A 7050-nucleotide genomic window follows, 5' to 3' on the forward strand; every position below is an offset into this window, starting at 1 on the left:
CTGCATTATCGGGCAGATTTGGAATGAATAATGGTAGTTCCACATATTTTGAATGAGGGGCTACCTTCATGGTGCTGTATGAAAAGCTTGCACTGAAACTTGAAGCTCAGGGCACACAAGCCTCTAAGAGCATATCAGTTCAGAGTCAGATTGCTGCTACCATTTGGAAACTGTATGCTATAAGCTACCAGCTTTATGCTATCTAGTCAACTGTTGGTATTTTGGTGGCAGAAATTTGAGGTTATTGTTGCTCTTCACTCATTGGTAGTGGACACTGATAGGCAGAAGTTACACAAACTGGTTTAAGTGATCAGAAACTGGTTTAAACTTGTAACAGAACAGAAGTTCCGTGCGCATAAACCAGTTTAAAAATGGCTGAAACTAGTTAAAGATAAAAGTAGAATGTAGACTGAACTGATTTGAGTCAAATGGGTTTATGAAACTTCTGTCCTAGACCCCTTCCGGTTCAAGTTAAATCACAGTCCTCCAGCATCCCAGCATGCTTTCCAGCCCTGGACTGCTCTAGAGAGCAGGGTTAGCCCCACCCCTCAGCTCCCTAGCTGGAGCAGTGAGGGCTGGCTGACAAAGCGGCAGGGGGGCAAGTCCGGCTGGGGGTGCACCTCAGTCTGTAAGGGAGCGACTGCCTCCCCCCACCCACCCTGTCCCCACAGGCAAACCTCGGCTTGGACCTGGGAGGAAGGCTAAGCACCCCTTCCCCTGCTCAAATTTACTGTTGGTTGCAACTGTGTACTACAAATTTCACAAGCACCTGGAAGCAGGAAGAAGTGATGACCTACCCTACAGAGTTCTGCTGCTATAATTCTGGACTGCCAATCCTAGAGACCTTGGGGGCAGCAGGAAGAGGATGTGAACACGCAACCAGCAGCTGTGCTCTAGGGCCCCCCTGGGCTTCTGGCCTGAGCCACTGCAGGCAGGTGACTGCATTCCCTGAATCACAGGTAAATAAATGTCTGTTCACTTCTGTTTCAACTTAATCTGTGAATCTTAGACTAACCTGCAGAAACTGCCTCAATTTAGCTTTGGGCTTTTTGACTGTCTTTACCTAGCCATAGTGTTCAAGATATAAGAACAGATTTAAGAGAGGTTCCCAAGCTGCAGTGGGGCCACTGATGGCAAGTGTGTATTCTTGATATCTCAGGGAATACGTTACTGTATCAGCTTCACTATGAATCAGGCGAGCAGCTGTGATTTGAGGGATGCTTCTGGGTGTGTTGGGCCAGGTGTACTGCCACACCCTGCACCCCCTTTCACTCAAGCTGTGGTGGGTTGGCTGAGGACCCTTGCCTCCCCAAGCAGCCGGCCTGTGGCTTGCCCCACCAGGATACAGGATTCTTCCCAAGCCCTGGGCTCCCAGCCCCAGGTCTATAACTAGAAAATCCAATAATAAATTCAATAATAAAAAGAGCTGCACTTATCTTCATGCTGGTCCTCTGGGGTCTCCAAAGTCTGTCCTCCACTCTGCAATACTGGTGCCTCAGCTGCACCCACTGTAGCTTGGGAACCTCTCTTAAATCTGTTCTTATATCTTGAACATTATCAATCACCCTCACCTGGGCATGGGCTAGCCCCAGAGACTTGGCAAGGTAAGGGAAGCTCTGTCCATGGACCACGCTGTCTGCATGTGCCCCTGGTAGCACCACTGGCCCCTCACTACCTCAGGAGAACCTCCTCAGCACTTGCTTCTAGCTGCTCTTATCCCCCTCTATTTCTGGGGTGTCTGGATGGACAGGCTCCCAATTGGCAGGGAGATGGCTGGGTCCCAATTGAACAAAGAGCAAAGGTCTCAAGTTTCAGGAAGGGAAGTTTAGGTTAGATATTAGGAAATAACTTTTTCATGAGGAAGATGTAAAACACTACCCAGAGAAGCTGTGGAATCTCCATCTCTGGAGATTTTCAAGACCCCGCTAGACAAAGCTTTGGCTGGGATGATCTAGTTGGGGATGGTCCTGCTTTGAGTCTGAGGTAGATGACCTCCTGATGTTCCTTCCAACCCTAATTTTCTGTTTGATTATAGGTGAATCAATGTCAACTACAAACCTGAGTACCGGCATGCCAATGTTACTGGTGGTGTTGGGATGTGTTGCACACTACGTAAAATTTGCCAGGAGTACTGTCATCAGAAAAAAACCCTCTAGAATGTGCATCTCATCAGAAGTTAAGGGTGCTTTGCGAACCCATATGCTTTGTGGCAGGGGAAAACTGATGTTGGCGTATGTACTAATATACCATATAACTCACTAATAATTTTACCATTTGTATGTGACTTAGTAATCCATTGATGTTGGAGGAAAACTGTTCTTTTACTGCTTTTGAAGCATTTGCATACTGATCATACTGATAAAGAACTTCTACAATAAAGTTATGTGAGAGGCCAGGTTTTTGTAAGTGATATCTTTTATTGGAGCAACATAGCAGTTGGGATAGATTTAAACAAGCTTTTGAATGCAGAGCATTTTTCTTCAGGTCACTGTAAAATACTGTAATTAATATTCCAGAAATTACCCCCGCCCCCCAAGTCCAAAACCAAGGATTTGTAGAAGTCTGTAAACCACCAAAATCAGTGCAATTCAACCTCTTGAGTGGGTAAATGGTTTATTCAGAAAAAATAAATGTAGTTACAGAGCAACTTACCTGTGATTTTGGATGCAAATAGTTATGGCTGGAAATAAAAACAAAGAGGAGAAAATATTTTTCAGCGATGCCTTAATAAATGTTTCCATTTTCTTTTGTTACAAAAATTGCCAAAATGTAGAAAACTTTGTAGGATTTAGAAAACTGTTAATGAATCAAACCTTTTTAATTGGGGTCCAACAGTAAGGGTTGTAGAGATTTTTAATTATCTTCCAAAGATGGATGATTATCCTTATGATGCTATGTCTAGCTTTTTTGGAGTTACATCTTCCAAATTCAGGTTTGCTACACTCACTCTCTGGTGTGATCCTCTGACCAGTTGGTGACACGTTGTGATGAAGGTCTCTGAGATACATCTTTTCTGACTCAGCTAAGTTGTACAGAAATGACAACCGGGCTGGGAGCTAAATGCTGAGCTGAGTAATATAAACTGGCACTTAGCTAGCATATTGGAGGCAAATGAGTAGAAGAACCCCCTCAAATGAGTAGAACAACACACCATATAGCGCATCAAGAACTATGGGAATGTGCCAGAGAACTTCATAACTTAGATTACATTCAAGTGCTCACTGTAAGGGTGGTCTGTTAAAAACCACATTTAATCCATACTCCTAGCATGCAAGACCATTAAGGTTCAAAATACACACAAATCTGAGTTAAGGGTCTTTGTGGTGGGGAATAGGATGGTGGAACGGGGTTGAGCTGAAACAGACAACAGCATTTGTTGCCTTCACTGCAAAAAAACACACTGTCACAGACTGTCAGTACCAAATGTGACCTGTCTCTTTTTCCATTAGCCTCTGTTTGCAAATGCTGTCTGGAGCAGATTATTTTCAGTGCAGTCCCTGATGTAAATGTAAGACCAATTGTAAGGTTTGGCAACCAGTATTCCATCAAAGAACAGATCTTGGTCTATATACAATATCTGTATCTTTTAAACCATTTTTCTCTGAAGTAGGAAATAAATGGTATCAGTACAGAAAGACCCTACAATAAACAAAGAGATACGTCTGCTGTAATTAAATGAAAACAAACAAGCAAACAATGTTCAGCTCATCAGGAATCAGATATTGGTTGCCAAAAGTGTTTTGTCACTGTTCATTTAAAGAAGATGGAAAGATAGGTGAGTCTCTGAATGTAATTGTCTTTTGCTAACTGGCCATAGCATAAAATAAAACTAAGAGACTACTCGCAGCAGCTTCAGTTTACAAGAGGCATTATCATATCAAGACATCTCAGGGTGCCTTTACAAAAGAATCATACAATAATTTAATAATTCAGTCTGCAGTGCTAAATTAATGACTCAAAGCAAAGCAGAAATAAATGAGTAATAAGCTATAGTTTAACAATCACAGCAGCCTGCAGGAAAGTGTCAATTTATTTCGTAATTATTTTTGCTGGGAGAGTGATGGGAAACATTATTAGAGAGCTTGTACTTATGAAGAAAATAAAGGACAGCTGTTTTTCTTTTTCTCCAGTTAACAGATCTGATTTTTCCATCATTTTCAAAAAGGTTCAGTTAAGAACCAAGCAAACTGTATTAACATTTTATGTATGTGACAGTAGAGGTGAATTGCTGCACAGAAGTTATTAATCCCAGGAATGTGATCTAGTAGTGAACATATTATGGCAGACCTGTGCTAATGTCAGTGGGGTTCCAAATAGGTGTAGGAGTAGGGTTGGGAGAGCAGGGATGGGGAGATGAAAGAGAGAGAGAGATGGAAAGTGTTGTCATTTTGAGTTTGGGGTGAAAAATCCCAAACTGAAATGTTTATATTTGGAAATAGTGTCACAGGGTAGTTTGGGTATCTCATGCTACCAGGTTTTGTACTTCGGCTGATCCAAACCAGTGGTATAACAGGCAGAGTTGCCACCTGGGCCAAAATCTGTGGGAGAGTGGGGGGTGGGTGGGTAGAACACCCGGTTCTGAGCTGGGAGAGGGCTGTGGGAGACACAGGACCTGGGGGGGTGGGCTGGAAGGGTAGGGGGCAGCATTCTTGACCTACACAGGAAACTCCAGTGTCGTGGCTGAGCTGCTGCTGGTGGTGGTGCATGTGCCCTGCCTGCCCCTGCTGTTGGTTTTATAGTGACAACAGCCAGGGACTGTTCTGAAGTTTCTGGAATGAGATGTGGCTGGGGCACAAACTCTGCAGGGGTTGGGGGATGATTCTGGTGTCTCTCCGTGGTGGGTGACTGCTGATCCAAATTTTCCAGGATGCACCACAATCTTTCTTTTTGATTGTGTGGTTGCAGGGAAAAATAGGAGGTGAAGAGCTCTCTCAGAATGGGAGCATGTGTAGTTGAAGTCAACTCAAGACAGTCTTCTCCTAGGAGAGTGGCTCCCTGACTCCTATGGAGGGAACACAAGCAATATCTTCCATTTCTGTTGCGTTTTACCAGGGTTCTTTTGCCTTTTACCTATATTTCTTTTTATCATGGGGAAGAAAATAGTGACAACAGCAACAGCTCAGTCAGTGTGTACTACATGTTCCCATCTTGTTCTTTGTAATTCCCTGGTGGGTATGTGTGTGTGTTACACATCTGCATGATCCACACAGGATAAAGATATTAACAGCTCTCAACAATATAGTATAGCTCTTCAGAAGTTATTGAGCTCTTTAGAAGTTATTGAAGCTTTTTGTGATCCTTAATTCAGTGACTTTATCATCTAAGACAGCAAGTATCATTCCTATTCTGCATACCTTTTATACCTGCTGACAGACCTCATTCTGATCATGCAAGGCCATACAACTGAAGACTACTGAAAAGTCTGGAAATTCCAAAGAAACATTTATGGCAACCTTCACTCTGCCTGTTCTGTAAATAACTTGATGGTATCCACAAGCAATTTTTAATGGAGCTTGGACCTGGCACAAATATGTAGCTTTATAAGCAGTTGCTAAGATGCCAGAAGAGATTTGAAGTCCTTGAATTTCATCCAGGAAGTCACTTTGTGTCCTGGATGGAAATTGACATTTAGCAATGCAGATGATATTGCCTTATTTTAGATGGTACCAATATTGATTTGTGTACAGTGTGAGCTTTTAAATATGATTTTAAGGTAAATCTCAGCTTAACAGAAAATGTTTCTCCTCAAAGCATTGATTTAATGCTTTTCATGTTGTTGTTTTTTTTAACCTGTATCCCTTTGCTTGTTTTATACAGACATCATGAATGTCCTGTTGCCATTCTCAGGTTTCCTGCATTTTGTCAGGTATGTTGAAAACACCTATTCTTGAAAAGGTTTTATGCCTATCGGTAAAGCTGTTGAAGGACCAAAGCTTTTTAGGGTTGGTTCATATAATTTTACTGTCCATCGAGTACTTTCCCTTCTCCTTTCAAACGCTGTTTGCGTATGAAGCTGCTCTGTCTCTGCTCCCTTATTATCCTTAGATGTGCCCATGTCACACTGCTGTTCTCCCAGGTTCTGGTTATGTTCCAGAAGTCACGTGGGCTACAAACTCAAAAAATTAACAGGAAAAAATAGCATGTTTGCTGTTCCTGCTGGGATTTCTCACATCTCTTTTCCTGTGACATCTGGTACCACAGAGTCCATGGACAGGGCTAAAAGGCAATGTAAGCATCTCTAAAATGATCTAAGAGAGTTTTCTAAATGTAAATATGTCATACCAATGAACCAATCCTAATGAAAGATTTCAGTCTGGCATCTTGAAACGATCCAATGCCACAATGACCTGGCAGATCACAGGAAAGATAATAGTGGTGTCAGCCATGATTGTTCCCCTTACTAACTTTTTTTTTCCTCCTTACCATCTCTGCACTTTCTGCCACTGTATACCAGGTGTCCTTCCCTATTTGTTATAGTTACTTGTTCCTACGAAGAGTGGAACCAGGCATGTGGCCCTCAGGGGACTGTTGGTTCTGAAGGTGAGGGAGTGAGTGCTCTTGCTTTTCATTTTGACCTTTTTAAATACGGTATTAAGTTGAAATCTTAGTGGGGGGAGTTCAATGGCAGGATTCTTCGGGTTGATGGCATTGGGGAACACTGTTGAGTGGCAAATGAAGAAATTTGAACTGTGGTTAGGCAAAGGTCCAGGTTAAATGGGTTACAGCCCCTTTGCCCCACCCCGCTACTAATGAAAAGGCACAAGATGTATTGCTGCACGATCTCCTTCAGTGATGCAGCCCCTGACTGCAGGGCAGGCTGAGCTCGGGGCGCTCTCGCAGCAAGGGGAGGGCTGTGGGAGTGTGTGGGGTGATGGGGTAGGGGTGAGTGAGTGAGAGTGTGAGCACGTGTGGGCGAGGGCCTGGGAGTGTGTAGGAAGGTGTGGGAGTGACGTGCGTGTCTACACGCTGGGCAGCAGGGAGAGGCCGGAGCCTGCGGCCCCGGCTGGCGCTTGAGCCCGCTTCTAAGCCTCGCGCCGCTGGAGGGGAGGG

This window comes from Crocodylus porosus, unplaced genomic scaffold (genome assembly GCF_001723895.1).
Source record: "Crocodylus porosus isolate Cpor-Errol unplaced genomic scaffold, CroPor_comp1, whole genome shotgun sequence".
In the NCBI taxonomy this organism is placed as follows: domain Eukaryota; kingdom Metazoa; phylum Chordata; order Crocodylia; family Crocodylidae; genus Crocodylus; species Crocodylus porosus.